Here is a 19,042-nt window from a genome sequence, read left to right as displayed (position 1 = left end):
ATTAGTTATATTAGTATCAGGTGTATAGCATAATAATTCAATATTTGTATATGTTGTGAGATGATTACAATGCGTAGTTACCATCTGTCAATATACATAGTTACAGAATTTTCTTGTGATGAGAACTTTGAAGATCTACTTTCCTAGATCTTAAATCTTAGATGGAACTTTTAACGATAGAAGGCAGTATTATTAACTACAGTTTCCATGCTCTAAATTACATCCCCAAGACTTAATTATTTTATAACTAGACTCCTTCACTCATTTTGCCATCCACCAAGCCCCACTCCTGGTAACTAGCAATCTGTTCTCTGTACCTATGAGCTTTTTTTGTTTCTAGTTTCTATATATAAGTGAGATCATATGGTATTTGTCTTTCTCTGTCTGGCTTACTTGGCACAATGCCCCAGAGATTTCATTATTTTTATACTTGAATAATATTCTATTATATATGTGTGTGTGTGTGTGTGCATGTGTATTCACACATACACACACACACACATTTTGTGTGTGCTAAGTTGCTTTAGTCATGTCCAACTCTTTGCAACCCTATGGACTGTAGCCCACCAGACTTCTGTCCATGGGATTCTCCATGCAAGAATATTGGAGTGGGTTGCCATAACCTCTTCCAGGGTATTTTCCCAAATCAGGGATTGAATCTACATTGCTTATGTTTGCTGCATTTTCATGTGGGTTCTTTACCACTAGCACTACCTGGGAAGCCCATATATACATACACACACACACACACACACATATCACATTTTATTTATCTATTTATATTTGATGGATATTTTATTTATTTCCATATCTTGGCATTGTAAACAATGCTGCAATGAACTAGGGGGGTGCATGTATCTTTTTGAGTTAGTGTTTTCATTTCCTTCAATAAGACTCAGAAGTCAAATTGCTAGATCATATTCTTTCTGCTCTTTAGATTAAGTAGTTCTCTTGATATATAGTCAAGTCCACTGATTCTTTCTTCTTCTGACATCTCAAATCTGCTGTTGCATCCCTTTAGTGAATTTTTAATTTTATGATTGGACTTTTCAACCCAATAATTTACATTTGGTCCTTTTTAATAGTTAACCTTTATCTATTGGACTCTATTTGTTTTGTCATTGTCATCATATTTTCCATTAGTTATTTTAGTATAGTTTCCTTTAATTCTTTCAACATATATACATATCTTATTTTATTATGCTTTACTTTATTGCATTTCACAAATATAGCTTTTTTTTAACAAATTTAAAGTTTGTGGCAAGCATGTAATGTCATGGTTAGAATTTTTAGCAATAAATTATCTTAAAATTAAGGTATGTATATTGTGTGTTTTTAGACATGATATCACATACTTAATAGATTACAGTATAATGTAAATATAACTTTTATATATACTAGGAAAGCAAAAATTTGTGTGACTTGATTTGTTGTAATATTTGTTTTATTGCAGTGCTCTGGCACCAAACCCTATCTCGAATGTATGCCTGTAGTTATAGCTGCTTTGAATGATCTGTCTGCTTAATATAACATCTGGGCCAGGTCACAGTAAGTTGCCTGTTTTTTTCCCCTATATATGTGTCACACTTCCATTTTGGTTGTCTCAAAAGCTTGGGGTAGGGTGAACTTTGCAGAGTTAGGTGGTCCTGAGGAGTAGGAGAAGGTGTCAGCTGGGTCTGAAAGGTGGCCCAGTGATGGCATGCTGAGTGATCGTCACAGACTCCACTGCTGAGAGGCCCTTGTTCCCGCTGCCGGGAAGGAGTGTCTGGTGCCAACAAGATGGCAGACAGGAAGCTGAACGTGGACTTCTCATCACCCAACTACTGGAAGAGATCAAGCCCTGAGCCTTTGGAGTGGAAGCACTGACTCCAAGACCCTAGACTACCAGAGAACTAACCTAGGGAGTATCAAATAGTGAGAACTCCCACAAAGGAAACCACTTGAATACAAGGCGTGGTATCATCCAAACACCAGTAGCACCCTGTGCAGGATGCCTCATCCAAACAACAAACAAGACAAAAATGCAAACCCAGTCATCAGCAGAGAGGATTACCACCTCACTCAGCCCTGTCCATCAGAGGAAAAAAAACAAAAACCAAGCACAAATCTCACCCTATATGAAGCTTACACAAACCACTGGACCAACCTTAGGAGGGCAGAAACCAAAAGGAAGAAAGAATTCAACCTTGAAGCCTGGGGAAAGGAGACCTCAAACACAATAAGTTAAAAAAAAATAATGAAAAGGCAGAGAAATACTACACAAATGAAGGAACAAACTAGAAACACAGAAGTCCAAATAAATGAAGAGAAAATAGGCAAACTACCTGAAAAAGAATTCAGAATAATGATAGTAAAGATGATCAAAAAACAGAATGGAGAAAATGCAAGAATCAATTAATAAAGACCTAGAAGAATTAAAGAATAAACATACAGAGACAAACAACACAATTACTGAAATTAAAAATACTCTAGAAGGAATCAATAGCAGAATATCTGAAACAGAAGAATGGATCAGTGAACTGGAAGATAAAATGGTAGAAATAACTGCTGAAGAGCAGAATAAAGTAAAAAGAATGAAAATAACTAAGGATAGTCTCCGAGATCTCTGGGACAACATTAAGCACACTAACATTTGAATTATCGGGGTCCCAGAAGAAGAAGAAAAAATGAAAGTGTATGAGAAAATTTTTGAAGAGATTATAGTTGAAAACTTCCCCAACATGGAAAAGGAAATAGTCAATCAAGTCCAAGAGGCACAAAGAGTCCCATACAGGATAAACCCAAGGAGAAACATGCCAAGACACATACTAATCAAACTAACAAAGATTAAACACAAAGAAAGAATATTAAAAGCAGCAAGGGAAAAGCAACAAGTAACATACAAGGGAAACCCCATATGTTTAACAGCTTAACTGATCTTTCAACAGAAACTCTGCAGGCCAGAAGGGGATGGCAGGATATATTTAAAGCACTAAAAGGGAAATATCTACAACCAAGATTACTCTACCTGGCAAGGGTCTCATTCGAAAATTGATGGAGAAATAAAAAGCTTTTCAGACAAGCAAAAGTTAAGAGAATTCAGTACCATCAAACCAGCTTTACAGCAAATGTTAAAGGGACTTACATAGTCAAGAAATACAAGAGAAGAAAAAGATCTACAAAATCAAACTGCAAACAATTAAGAAAATTGCAATAGGAACGTATATATCAATATTACTTTAAATGTAAATGGGTTAAATACTCCAACCAAAAGGTACAGACTGGCTGCATGGATGCAAAAACAAGACCCATATATATGCTGTATACAGGAAATCCAATTCAGACCTCAAGACACATATAGACTGAAAGTGAGAGGATGGAAAAATATATTCCATGCAAATGGAAAGCAAAAGAAAGCTGGAATAGCAATCCTCATGTTGGACAAAGCAGACCTTAAAATAAAGAATGTTACAAGATATAAGGAAGGACACTACATAATGATCAAGGGATCAATCCAAGAGGAAGACATATCAATTGTAAATATCTATGCACCCAACATAGGAGCACCTCAATACATAAGACAAACACTTAATGGACATAAAAGGAGAAATTGAGTAATACAATAATAGTAGGATACTTCAACCCCCCACTCACACCAATGGACAGATCATCAAAACAGAAAATTAATAAGGAAACACAAGTCTTAAATGATACATTAGATGAGATGGATCTCATTGATATCTTCAGGACATTCCATCCAAATGCAGAAGAATACACCTTCTTCTCAAGTGCACATGGAACATTCTCCAGGATAGACCACATCTTGGGTCACAAATCAAACCTCAGTAAATTTAAGAAAATTGAAATCATATCAAGCATCTTTTCTGACCACAAAACTATGAGACTAGATATCAATTACAAGAAAAAAACTAAAAAACACAAACACATGGAGATTAAACAATACATTTCTAAATAATGAACAGGTTACTGAAGAAATCAAAAGGGAAATCAAAAAATTTCTAGAAACAAATGACAATGAAAACACGACAACTCAAAACCTATGGGATGCAGCAAAAGCAGTTCTAAGAGGGAAGTTTATAGCAATACAATCCTACCTCAAGAAACAAGAAAAACATTGAATAGACAACCTAATTTTACACCTAAAACAACTGGAAAAAGAAGAACAAAACTCCCCCCCAAAATTAGCAGAAGGAAAGAAAGAAAGATCAGAGCAGAAATAAATGAAAAAGAAGTGAAAGAAACAATAGTAAAGATTAATAAAATTAAAGCTGGTTCTTTGAGAAGATAAACAAAATTGTCCAACCTTTAGCCAGACTTATCTAGGAAAAAAGAGAGGAATAAAATCAATAAAATTTTAAAAAAATCAATAAAATTAGAAATCAAAATATGCATAGAAATGAATGAAAATGAAAACACAACAACCCAAAACCTATGGGACACTGTAAAAGCAGTGCTAAGGGCAAGGTTCATAGCATTACAGGCTTACATCAAGAAACAAGAAAAAAGCCAAATAAATAACCTAACTCTACATCTAAAGCAATTAGAGAAGGAAGAAATGAAGAACCCCAGGGTTAGTAGAAGGAAAGAAATCTTAAAAATTAGGGCAGAAATAAATGCAAAAGAAACTAAAGAGACCATAGCAAAAATCAACAAAGCTGAAAGCTGGTTTTTTGAAAAAATAAACAAAATTGACAAACCATTAGCAAGACTCATTAAGAAACAAAGGGAGAAGAACCAAATTAACAAAATTAGAAATGAAAATGGAGAGATCACAACAGACAACACTGAAATACAAAGGATCATAAGAGACTACTACCAGCAGCTCTATGCCAATAAAATGGACAACTTGGATGAAATGGACAAATTCTTAGAAAAGTATAACTTTCCAAAACTGAACCAGGAAGAAATAGAAGATCTTAACAGACCCATCACAAGCATGGAAATCGAAACTGTAATCAGAAATCTTCCAGCAAACAAAAGCCCAGGACCAGATGGCTTCACAGCTGAATTCTACCAAAAATTTAGAGAAGAGCTAACACCTATCTTACTCAAACTCTTCCAGAAAATTTCAGAAGAAGGTAAACTTCCAAACTCATTCTATGAGGCCACCATCACCCTAATTCCAAAACCAGACAAAGATGCCACAAAAAAGAAAACTACAGGCCAATATCACTGATGAACATAGATGCAAAAATCCTTAACAAAATTCCAGCAAACAGAATCCAACAACATATTAAAAAAATCATACACCATGACCAAGTGGGCTTTATCCCAGGAATGCAAGGATTCTTTAATATCCGCAAATCAATCAATGTAATACACCACATTAACAAATTGAAAGATAATAAACCATATGATTATCTCAATAGATGCAGAAAAAGCCTTTGACAAAATTTAACACTCATTTATGATTAAAACTCTCCAGAAAGCAGGAATAGAAGGAACATACCTCAACATAATAAAAGCTATATATGACAAACCCACAGCAAGTATCATCCTCAATGGTGAAAAATTGAAAGCACTTCCCCTAAATCAGGAACAAGACAAGGGTGCCCACTCTCACCACTACTATTCAACATAGTGTTGGAAGTTTTGGCCACAGCAATCAGAGCAGAAAAAGAAGTAAAAGGAATCCAGATAGGAAAAGAAGAAGTGAAACTCTCGCTGTTTGCAGATGACATGATCCTCTACATAGAAAACCCTAAAGACTCTACCAGAAAATTACTAGAGCTAATCAATGAATATAGTAAAGTTGCAGGATATAAAATTAACACACAGAAATCCCTTGCATTCCTATACACTAACAATGAGAAAACAGAAAGAGAAATTAAGGAAACAATACCATTCACCATTGCAACAAAAAGAATAAAATACTTAGGAGTATATCTACCTAAAGAAACGAAAGACCTATACATAGAAAACTATAAAACACTGATGAAATCAAAGAGGGCACAAACAGATGGAGAAACATAACGTGTTCATGGATTGGAAGAATCAATATTGTCAAAATGGCTATTCTACCCAAAGCAATCTATAGATTCAATGCAATCCCCATCAAGCTACCAACAGTATTTTTCACAGAACTAGAACAAATAATTTCACAATTTTTGTATGGAAATACAAAAAACCTCGAATAGCTAAAGTAATCTTGAGAAAGAAGAATGGAACTGGAGGAATCAACCTGCCTGACTTCAGACTATACTACAAAGCCACAGTCATCAAGACAGTATGGTACTGGCACAAAGACAGAAATATAGATCAATGGAACAGAATAGAAAGCCCAGAGATAAATCCATGCACCTATGGACACCTTATCTTCGACAAAGGAGGCAAGGATATACAATAGAAAAAAGATAACCTCTTTAACAAGTGGTGCTGGGAAAACTGGTCAACCACTTGTAAAAGAATGAAACTAGAACACTTTCTAACACCATACACAAAAATAAACTCAAAATGGATTAACGATCTAAATGTAAGACCAGAAACTATAAAACTCCTAGAGGAGAACATAGGCAAAACACTCTCCGACATAAATCACAGCAGGATCCTCTATGACCCACCTCCCAGAATATTGGAAATAAAAGCAAAAATAAACAAATGGGACCTAATGAAACTTAAAAGCTTTTACACAACAAAGGAAACTATAAGTAAGGTGAAAAGACAGCCCTCAGATTGGGAGAAAATAATAGCAAATGAAGCAACAGACAAAGGACTAATCTCAAAAATATACAAGCAACTCCTCTAGCTCAACTCCAGAAAAATAAATGACCCAATCAAAAAATGGGCCAAAGAACTAAACAGAAACTAACATTTCGCCAAGGAAGACATACAGATGGCTAACAAACATATGAAAAGATGCTCAACATCACTCATTATCAGAGAAATGCAAATCAAAACCTCAATGAGGTACCATTACAAGCCAGTCAGGATGGCTGCTATCCAAAAGTCTACAAGCAATAAATGCTGGAGAGGGTGTGGAGAAAAGGGAACCCTCTTACACTGTTGGTGGGAATGCAAACTAGTACAGCCACTATGGAAAACAGTGTGGAGATTTCTTAAAAAAAACTGGAAATAGTACTGCTATATGACCCAGCAATCCCACTTCTGGGCATACACACTGAGGAAACAAGATCTGAAAGAGACACGTGCACCCCAATGTTCATCGCAGCACTGTTTATAATAGCCAGGACATGGAAGCAACCTAGATGCCCATCAGCAGATGAATGGATAAGGAAGCTGTGGTACATATACACCATGGAATATTACTCAGCTGTTAAAAAGAATTCATTTGAATCAGTTCTAATGAGATGGATGAAACTGGAGCCCATTATACAGAGCGAAGTAAGCCAGAAAGATCAAGACCAATACAGCATACTAACACTATGGAATTTAGAAAGATGGTAATGATAACCCTATATGCAAAACAGAAAAAGAGACACAGATGTACAGAACAGACTTTTGGACTCTGTGGGAGAAGGCGAGGGTGGGATGTTTCGAAAGAACAGCATGTATATTATCTATAGTGAAACAGATCACCAGCCCAGGTGGGATGCATGAGACAAGTGCTCAGGCCTGGTGCACTGGGAAGACCCAGAGGAATCGGGTGGAGAGGGAGGTGGGAGGGGGGATCGGGATGGGGAATACATGTAACTCCATGGCTGATTCATGTCAGTGTATGACAAAACCCACTGAAATGTTGTGAAGTAATTAGCCTCCAACTACTGAAAATAAATGACAAGAAAAAAATAAATAAATAAAAATTTTAAAAAAAGAAATGAAAAAGGAGAGATTACAAAAGACAAAGCAGAAGTACAAGGGATCATAAGAGACTATTATGAACAACTATAACACAATAAAATAGATAACCTGTAATAAATGGACAGTTTCTTAGAACAGTTCAATCTGCCAAGACTGAACAAATAGAAATTATGAACAACCCAAGGACTTAAATAAAAGCTGTGACCAAAAATCTCCCCAAAAACAAAAGCCCAGGAATAAATGGCTTCACAGGCAAATTCTATCAAACACTTAGAGAAGAGTTAATGCCTATCCTTCTGAAACTCTTCCCAAAAATTGCAGAGGAAGGAAAACTTCCAAACTCATTCTATGAGGCCACAATCATCCTGATACCAAAACCAGACAAGGACAACACACAAAAAATAAAACTACAGGCCAATGTCACTGATGAACATAGATGCAAAAATAATCCTCAACAAAATTTTAGCAAACAGAATTCAACAACACATTAAAAAGCTCATACACTGTGATCAAGTTGGGTTTATTCCAGGGATGCAAGGATTCTTCAATATATGCAAATCAATGTGATACACCATATTAACAAATTAAAAGATGAAAACCTATGCTGATAATCTCAATAGATTCAGAAAAAGCCTTTGACAAAATTCAGCACCCATTTATGATTTAAACTCTTCAAAAAATGGAAGGAACCTGTCTCAACAGAGTAAAGGGCCATATATGATAAGCCCACAACAAACATTATTCTCAATGGTGAAAACCTGAAAATATTCCCCCTATGATCAGGAACAAGACATGGGTGACCACTTTCACCACTATAATTCAACATAGTTTCAGAAGTCATAGCTACAGCAATCAGAGAAGAAAAAGAAATAAAACTAATCCATATCAGAAAAGAAAAAATAAAGCTCTCAGTGTTTTCAGATGACATGATACTATCCATAGAAAACCCTAAAGAGGGGCAGTCCTAAGATGGCAGAGGAATAGGACAGGGAGACCACTTTCTCCCCCACAAATTCATCGAAAGAACATTTGAACGCTGAGAAAATTCCACAAAACAACTTCTGAATGCTGGCAGAGGACATCAGGCACCCAGAAAGGCAGCCCATTCTCACCGAAAGAAGGTAGGACAAAATGTAAAAGATAACAAGAGAGACAAAATAGGTAGGGATGGAGATCCGTCCTGGGAAGGGAGTCTTAAAAGAAGAGAAGTTTTCAAACACCAGGAAACCCTCTCACTGGCGGGTCTGTGGGGAGTTTTGGAATCTCAGAGGGCAACATAACCGGGAGGAAAAATAAATAAATAAAACCCACAGATTACGTGCCTAATGGCAACTCCCAGCGCTTGCAGCCGCCACCAGCAAGTGGTGTCTGAACAGGGAGGCAGGGCCTGCATTGATTAGGGTAAGGACCGGACCCAAATGCCCTGAGGGCAATCTGAGGGAACTAATGTGAGATAGCAATCCAAACTGTGGGATAGCCAGCGAGAGAGAGAAAAAAAAAAAAGAGAGAAACAGAGAGACCTATCCCGCGAAAAGCCCTAACCTAAGACACTGCCAGGCCTGTTAAGAGAACAAAGGACTGAACGAATACAAGAGGAGAGCTGGCAGGCTGTGGACCGGCTCATCCCCTGCCAGAGACAGGCAGGCGGGGGGCAGCCAGAGCCAGAAAGGGGCAATCTTGGCCCCAGAGAAGGCATCCTCTACCAAACTGCAAACAGGCTCCCAGTTGCTAACCAAGACTTCTTGGGATTCAGGACAGTTGACATCTCCCAGGAGGGTCACAGTCAGAGATCAGTTCCCCAGAAGAGACACATGGCACACCTGAGAAGGTGCACCCACTGCAAACCCAGCAAACTGAGCGGCTGGGATGGGGGAGACAATAAGATGCACCGCTCACCTGGGGGAGACTGAGCTCGCCAAGCACCTGGTGGCCTGAGCTGCTTGGACCTGGGAAGGGCACAAAATGCCTGCCCAACTGAGTCTGCGCATTTGGGGAGTACCCGACAACCTGAACCTGAGGGACATAGACCTGGGAAATTCACGCAACCCAAGGCCCACCTTTGACAGTTCCCTGCAGAGCAACCTAGAACCTGAGAAGTGTAGACCATGAAAGCGCACACACCGTGAGTGGGGGAAAACCCAGTGCAGCTGAGACAATGTGAGCACTCCTCACACACACCAGTGATATTTATTTGCCGCATTCCTCCCTACCCACAGCACAACTGAACAAGTGAGCCTAAATAAGTGAACACCTTTTGCCCCTTGTGTCAGGGCGGAAATTAGACACTGAAGAGACTTGCAAACAGAAGAAGCTAAAATAAACAGAGGGAACCACTTTGGAAGTGACAGGTGCAACAGATTAAAACCCTGTAGTTAGCACCGACTACATTGGAAGGGGCCTATAGATCTTGAGAAGTATAAGCTGGATCAAGGAACTATCTGAAACTGAACTGACCCCACACTGCCCACAACAGCTCCAGAGAAATTCCTAGATATATTTTTACTATTATCATTTTTAAATTTTTTTTTTATTTTAAGTTCTCTATTACTCCTTTAATTTTCATTTTTATAGCCTACTATTACCTTGCAAAAAAGATGCTATTTTTAAAGCAAACATATATATACATATATATACATATATATATATTTTATAATTTTTGTGACTTTGTTTTATTTAATATTGTATTTTTGAGAGTCTAACCTCTATTCTAGATTTTTAATCTTTGCTTTTTGATATTTGTTATCAATTTTGTACCTTTAAGAACCCAATCTTCAATACCCATTTTTACTTGGGACTGTGATTACTGGCTTGATTGCTCTCTCCCCTTTTGACTCTCCCTTTTCTCTACCAGGTTGTGTCTATCTACTCCCTCCCCCTTCTCTACCCAACTCTGTGAATCTCTTTGTGTGTACCATACTGTGAAGAACACTTAGGGAACTGATTACTGGCTGGATCTGTCTCTCTCCTTTTGATTCCCCCTTTTCTCCTCCTGGTCACCTCTGTCTCCTTCCTCCTCTTCTCTGTGTAACTCCGTGAACATCTCTGAGGGGTCCAGACTGTGGAGAGCACATAGGGAATTGCAACTACTGGCTAGCTTGCTCTCTCCCCTTTTGATTCCCCCTCTTCTCCTCCTGGTCACCACTATCTCCCTTCTCCCTCTTCTCTTCTCCATGTAACTCTGTGAACCTCTCTGGGTGTCCCTCACTGTAGAGAAGCTTTTCATCATTAACCTAGATGTTTTGTCATCAGTGCTGTATAGATGGAGAAGTCTTGAGGCTACTGTAAGAATAAGACTGAAAACCAGAGGCAGGAGGCTTAAGTCCAAAACCTGAGAACACCAGAGAACTCCTGACTCCAGGGAACATTAATTGATAAGAGCTCATCCAAAAGCCTCCATACCTACACTGAAACCAAGCACCACCCAAGAGCCAACAAGTTCCAGAGCAAGACATACCATGCAAATTCTCCAGCAACGCAGGAACATAGCCCTGAGCTTCAATATACAGGCTGCCCAAAGTCACACCAAACCCATAGACATCTCAAAACTCACTACTGGACACTTCATTGCACTCCAGAGAGAAGGAAATCCAGCTCCACCCACCAGAACACCGACACAAGCTTCCCTAACCAGGAAACCTTGACAAGCCACCCATACAACCCCACCCACAGCAAGGAACCTCCAAAAAAGAGGAACCACAAACTGCCAGAATATAGAAAGGCAACCCCAAACACAGCAATTTAAACAAGATGAAAAGGCAGAGAAATAGGAACAGGATAAATGCCCACCAAACCAAACAAAAGAGGAAGAGATAGGGAGTCTACCTGAAAAAGAATTCAGAATAATGATAGTGAAAATGATCCAAAATCTTGAAAACAAAATGGAGTTACAGATAAATAGCCTGGAGACAAGGATTGAGAAGATGCAAGAAATGTTTAACAAGGACCTAGAAGAAATAAAAAAGAGTCAATATATAATGAATAATGCAATAAATGAGATTAAAAACACTCTGGAGGGAACCAACAGTAGAATAACGGAGACCGAAGGTAGGATAAGTGAGGTAGAAGATAGAATGGTAGAAATAACTGAAGCAGTGAGAAAAAAGAAAAAAGAATGAAAAGAAATGAAGACAACTTCAGAGACCTTGGGACAGTGTTAAATTCCCCAACATTTGAATCAAAGGAGTCCCAGAAGAAGAAGACAAAAAGAAAGGCCATGAGAAAATACCTGAGGAGATAATAGTTGAAAATATCTCTAAAATGGGGAAGGAAATAGTCACCCAAATCCAAGAAACCCAGAGAATACCAGACAGGATAAACCCAAGGTGAAACACCCCAAGACACATACTAATCAAATTAACAAAGATCAAACACAAAGATCAAATATTAAAAGTAGCAACAGAAAAACAACAAATAACACACAAGGGGATTCCCATAAGGATAACAGCTGATCTTTCAATAGAAACTCTTCAGGCCAGAAGGGAATGGCAGGACATACTTAAAGTGATGAAAGAGAAAAACCTACAACCCAGATTACTGTACCCAGCAAGGATCTCATTCAGATATGAAGGAGAAATCAAAAGCCTTTACAGACAAGCAAAAGCTGAGAGAATTCAGCACCACCAAACCAGCTCTCCAACAAATGCTAAAGGATCTTTTCTAGACAGAAAACACAGAAAGGGTGTATAAACTTGAATGCGAAACAACAAACGAAATGGCAATAGGATCATACTTATCAGTGACTACCTTAAATGTAAATGGGTTGAATGCCCCAACCAAAAGACAAAGACTGGCTGAATAGATACAAAATGGATATAGATCCCTATATATGTTGTCTACAAGAGATCCACCTTAAAACAAGGGACACCGACAACTGAAAGTGAAGGGCTCAAAAAAGTTATTCCATGCAAATGGAGACCAAAAGAAAGCAGGAGTAGCAATACTCATATCAGATAAAATAGACTCTAAAATAAAGGCTGTGAAAAGAGAAAAGAAGAACACTACATAATGATCAAAGGATCAGTCCAAGAAGAAGATATAACAATTATAAATATATATGCACCCAACAGAGGAGCACTGCAATATGTAAGGCAAATGCTAACAAATATGAAAGGGGAAATTAACAGTAACACAATAATAGTGGGAGACTTTAATACCCCACTCACACCTATGGATAGATAAACTTAACAAAAAATTAACAAGGAAACACAAACTTTAAATGACACAGTGGGTCAGTTAGACCTAATTGATATCTATAGGACATTCACCCCAAAACAATGAATTTCATCTTTTCTCAAATGCACATGGAAACTTCTCCAGGATAGATCACATCCTGGGCCATAAATCTAGCCTTGGTAAATTCAAAAAAATTGAAATCATTCCAAGCATCTTTTCTGATCACAATGCAGTAAGATGAGATGAAAAATACAAACATATGGAGGCTAAACAACACACTTGTGAATAACCAGAAAATCACAGAAGAAATAAATAAAGGAATCAAAATATGCATAGAAATGAATGAAAATGAAAACACAACAACCCCAAACCTATGGGATTCAGTAAAAGCAGTGCTAAGGGGAAGGTTCATAGCAATACAAGCCTACCTCAAGAAACAGGAGAAAAATCAAATAAATAACCTAACTCTACACCTAAAGCAACTAGAAAAGAAGAAATGAAGAACCCCAGGGTTAGTAGAAGGAAAGAAATCACAAAAATTAGGGCAGAAATAAATGCAAAAGAAACAAAAGAGACCATAGCAAAAATCAACAAAGCTAAAAGCTGGTTCTTTGAGAAGATAAATAAAATAGACAAACCATTAGCCAGACTCATCAAGAAACAAAGGGAGAAGAATCAAATCAACAAAATTAGAAATGAAAATGGAGAAATCACAACAGACAACACAGAAATACAAAGGATCATAAGAGACTACTATCAGCAGCTGTATGCTAATAAAACAGACAATTTGGAAGAAATGGACAAATTCTTAGAAAACTATATCTTTCCAAAACTGAATCAGGAAGAAATAGAAATTCTTAGCAGACCCATCACAAGCACAGAAATCGAAACTGTAATCAGAAATCTTCCAGCAAACAAAAGCCCAGGACCTGATCGCTTCTCAGCTGAATTCTACCAAAAATTTAAAGTAGAGCTAACACCTATCCTACTCAAACTCTTCCAGAAAGTTGCAGAGGATGGTAAACTTCCAAACTCATTCTGTGAGACCACCATCACCCTAATACCAAAACCAGACAAAGATGTCACAAAAAAAGAAAACTATAGGCCAATATCACTGATGAACATAGATGCAAAAATCCTTAACAAAATTCTAGCAAACAGAATCCAACAACATATTAAAAAGATCATACATCATGACCAAGTGGGCTTTATCCCAGGGATCCAAGGATTCTTCAATATCCACAAATCAATCAATGTAATACACCACATTAACAAATTGAAAAATAAAAACCATATGATTATCTCAATAGATGAAGAGAAAGCCTTTGACAAAATTCAACATCCATTTATGATAAAACCCTCCAGAAAGCAAGAATAGAAGGAACATAACTCAACATAATAAAAGTTATATATGGCAAACCCACAGCAAACATTATCCTCAATGGTGAACAATTGCAAGCATTTCCCCTAAAGTCAGGAACAAGACAAGGGTGCCCATTCTCACCACTACTATTCAACATAGTTTTGGAAGTTTTAGCCACAGCAATCAGAGAAGAAAAAGAAATAAAAGGAATCCAGATTGGAAAAGAAGAAGTAAAACTCTCACTGTTTGCAGACGACATGATCCTCTACATAGAAAACCCTAAAGACACCACCAGAAAATTACTAGAGCTAATCAATGAATATAGTAAGGTTGCAGGATGTAAAATTAGCACACAGAAATCCCTTGCATTCCTATACACTAACAATGAGAAAACAGAGAAAATAAGGACAATTACATTCACTGTTGTAACGAAAAGAATAAAATACTTAGGAATATATCTACCTAAAGAAACAGAAAACCTATATATAGAAAACTGTAAAACTGATGAAAGAAATCAAAGAGGACACAAATAGATGGAGAAATATACCATGTTCATGGATTGGAAAAATCAATACAGTGAAAATGAGTATACTACCCAAAGCAATCTATAGATTCAATGCAATCCCTATCAAGCTATCAATGGTATTTTTCACAGAACTAGAACAAATAATTTCACAATTTTTATGGAAGTACAAAAAACCCCGAAAACTCAAAGCAATCTTGAGAAAGAAGAATAGAACTGGAGGAATCAACCTGCCTTACTTCAGGCTATACTAAAAAGCTACAGTCATTAAGAGTATGGTACTGGCACAAAGACAGAAATATAGATCAATGGAACAAGAGAGGAAGCCCAGAGATAAATCCACACACCTATGGACACCTTATCTTTGACGAAGGAGGCAAGAATATACAGTGAAAAAAAGACAAACTCTTTAATAAGTGGTTCTTGGAAAACTGTCCAACCACTTGTAAAAGAATGAAACTAGAACACTTTCTAACACCATACACAAAAATAAACTCAAAATGGATTAAAGATCTCAACATAAGACCAGAAAATATAAAACTCCTAGAGGAAAACATAGGCAAAACACTCTCCAACATAAATCACAGCAGGATCCTCTATGACCCACATCCCAGAGTAATGGAAATCAAAACAAAAATGAAGAAATGGGACCTAATTAAACTTAAAAGCTTTTACACAACGATGGAAACTGTAAGCAAGGTGAAAAGACAGCTTTCAGAATGGGAGAAAATAATAGCAAATGAAGAAACTGACAAAGAATTGACCTCAAAAATAATCAAGCAGGTCCTGCAGCTCAATTCCAGAGAAATAACCCAATCAAAAAATGGGCCAAAGAATTAAACAGGCATTTCTCCAAAGAGAACATACAGATGGCTAACAAACACATGAAAAGATGCTCAACATCACTTATTATCAGAGAAATGCAAATCAAAACCACAATGAGTTACCATCTCATGCCAGTCAGAATGGCTGCTATCAAAAAGTCTACAAAAAATAAATGCTGGAGAGGTTGCAGAGAAAATGGAACCCTCTTACACTGTTGGTGGGAATTCAAGCTAGTACAGCCACTATAGAGAACAGTGTGAAGATTCCTTAAAAAACTGGAAATAGAACTGCTGTATGACCCAGCAATCCCACTGCTGGGCATACACACCAAGGAAACAAGATTGAAAGAGTCTCGTTTGCCTGAATGTTCATCGCGGAACTGTTTATAATACCCAGGACATGGAAGCAACCTAGATGCCCATCAGCAAACGAATGGATAAGAAAGCTGTGGTACATATACACAATGGAATATTACTCAGCCATTATAAAGAATACATCTGAATCAGTTCTAATGAGGTGGATAAAACTGGACCCTATTATACAGAGTGAAGTAAGCCAGAAAGAAAAACACCAATACAGTATACTAACACATATATATGGAATTTAGAAAGATGGTAATGATAACCCTATATGTGAGACAGCAAAAGAGACACAGATGTATAGAACAGTCTTTTGGACTCTGTGGGAGAAGGCGAGGGTGGGATGTTTCAAGAGAACAGCATCGAAACATGTATATTATCTAGGGTAAAACAGATCACCAGCCCAGGTTGGATGCATGAGACGAGTGCTCAGACCTGGTGTACTGGGAAGACCCAGAGGGATCAGGGGGAGAGGGAGGTGGGAGGGGGGAATCGGGATGGGGAATACATGTAAATCCATGGCTAATTCATGTCAATGTATGACAAAAACCACTACAATATTGTAATTAGCCTCCAACTAATAAAAATAAATGAAAAAAAACCAAAAAACTTAACATTAAAAAAATGAAGATCATGGCATCTAGTCCCATCACTTCATGGCAAAGATGGGGAAACAATGGAAACAGTGACAGACTTTATTTTCTTGGGCTCCAAAAATCACTGCAGATGGTGACTGCAGTCATGAAATTAAAAACACTTACTCCTTGGAAGAAAAGCTATGACCAGCCTAGACAGCATATGAAAAAGCAGAGACAGCAGTTTGCTGAGAAAGTCCATATAGTCAAAGCTATGGACTTTCTAGTAGTCATGTATGGATGTGAGAGTTGGACTATAAAGAAAGCTGAGCACCATAGAATTGAACTGTGGTGTTGGAGAAGACTCTTGAGAGTCCCTTGGACTGCAAGGAGATCAAACCAGTCAATCCTAAAGGAAATCAGTCCTGAATATTCATTGGAAGGACTGATGCTGAAGCTGAAGCTCCAATACTTTGGCCACCTGATGTGAAGAGCTGACTCATTAGAAAAGACCCTGATGCTGGGAAAGATTGAAGGCAGGAGGAGAAGGGGACAACAGAGGATGAGATGGTTGGATGGCATCACCAGCTCAATGGACATGAGTTTGAGCAGGCTCTGGGAGATGGTGAAGGACAGGAGGCCTGGAGTGCTATAGTCTATGGGGTTGCAAAGAGTCAGACGCGACTGAGTGACTGAACAACAATACTCAGAATTAGCACAATACCACTTATTCAGCACTTTATTAGTCAAACCAAGCCACAAGACCAGCCCCAATTCAAGTATGGAGAAAAAGATTACATTTCTTGATGTGAGGAGCTTCAAAGTCATGTTGGAAAGGGATGTAACCCTTTCTTCCATTTTGAAATTGATCATAACATCCATCCTTCTACTTGAAAGGAATTCAAGTACAGTGGAAGAGATTTCCTTTCTCCCACCTAAGACAGTTCCCTCCACTTGTGCTCTGTATGCTTACTTCTTCCACCTTTTAACTCTCTAGAGGGAAGGTATCATCCTTAGTTGTCTTTCCTTCCATTCCCAGTGTGAAATGGATCAGTGAGGCAAAAAAAAAAAAATGATGATGATTTTATGTATGGTATTTCTGTGAGAGATTATGACTATGGATGTGTTTGTCCTTTATGTGTGAATTTCCAGTTACTCTCTTGTTCATTTGTAAGTATGAAAATGATGTCCTTGCCAAATATGGATATTTTGTGTTACTCGATGTTTTCCTTCTATTCAAGAATAGTCAAGGGTAGTATTGATAAACAAGTATGCTACCTAGGTCCTGATTACATTGTTTCTCTAATAATTATTATTGGCGCCATTTTACAGATGAAGAAGAAGAAAATGAGACTCAGCAAGGCACTGCTCCAAGGTTAAGAAATGGGTAAGTACATATTTGAATCCATATATGCTCTTCCAGATTTGTGTTTTCTTCATCACACATTTCAAGTGATATACTGAGGGTTCTGAGAAAAACTATCACAGCTGAAGTCCATTTTGAGGGATGGACGTAAACAAATAGAAATGAAGACTTTGTCACATTCCTGTTCATGTTCTAGATTTCATTTGCTGCTCATCACATACAGCTAGTAAAAGCTTGAAATTTCACTGACTGGAGCTTGATGGAGGTTCATTTTATAAGTATCTAGAATGGACCAAGGTCTAATTCCTGTTCCAATAAAGATCACTGGAAATAAAGTCTGTTAGAATGATTGATATATATTGTCCAACTCATTACATGCTAGCTTTTTTCTGTTTCAGTGTGCCAGACTAATGAGTGGCTAAAGATAATTTTTATTTGTTTGACTCACTTTAGTAATATTATTTTAATAGTATTTTTTAGTTGTGAGAATAGAAAGTCATTAATATATTTAGAAACGGGAAAAAAGCAAAGCAACCATTCATAACATTTTCGTATATTCCCGTTCAATCATTTTTTCTGTTTATTTATAATGGGTGAATATTTCTATATTTTACATTTTTAGCAAGTATGCAATATATGGTTTTTGTCTTAGATATTTTAGTTCATTTTTTGATTAAAACATTAATTTTTAAAGTAAAACATAAACAATGCAGATTTGGGGGATAAAAAGCATAAACAGTCCATATAGGTTTCCCCACAAAATTAAAATGTGTACTAACAAGCATAACACTGGTTAAGTAATTCATTATTTATAAGCAATTTGATGGTATACCGAGAAAAATGAGTTAATGGAGAAATAAATCTCTTAGTCAAAGTGCTTGGCAAATCATCTGTACACATGACTCCCAGATTGCTATTTCCCAATATATCATAAATAATGACTTAGTGACACTAGCAATAAAAACAAAATATCTAAGAATAATGTAAAAGAGATGTGGGTCCTATATGAAAACAAATATTAAATGGAGTAAGAATAAAAGATGATTTGAACAAACTGAAATATATATTGTCCAAGTAGATTTGAAGACTGTATTACACAGA

The 19,042-nt window shown here is 37.2% G+C and overlaps 1 long non-coding RNA gene across 1 annotated transcript in view; it reads left to right on the top strand.

Annotated features, from left to right (window-relative positions):
• The window catches only part of LOC139034012 (uncharacterized), a 50,036-nt gene extending 32,072 nt beyond the window's left edge, over positions 1-17,964 (top strand). Inside the window, exons 2-3 of the long non-coding RNA XR_011486479.1 lie at positions 1,454-1,548; positions 17,908-17,964. This is a non-coding gene — a long non-coding RNA (uncharacterized lncRNA). The remainder of the gene's footprint in view (positions 1-1,453; positions 1,549-17,907) is intronic.
• Positions 17,965-19,042: the final 1,078 nt, after the last annotated feature.

Source organism: Odocoileus virginianus, unplaced genomic scaffold, assembly GCF_023699985.2.
Source record: "Odocoileus virginianus isolate 20LAN1187 ecotype Illinois unplaced genomic scaffold, Ovbor_1.2 Unplaced_Contig_18, whole genome shotgun sequence".
NCBI classification, from domain to species: domain Eukaryota; kingdom Metazoa; phylum Chordata; class Mammalia; order Artiodactyla; family Cervidae; genus Odocoileus; species Odocoileus virginianus.
This window is presented reverse-complemented; position numbering and strand designations above follow the sequence as displayed.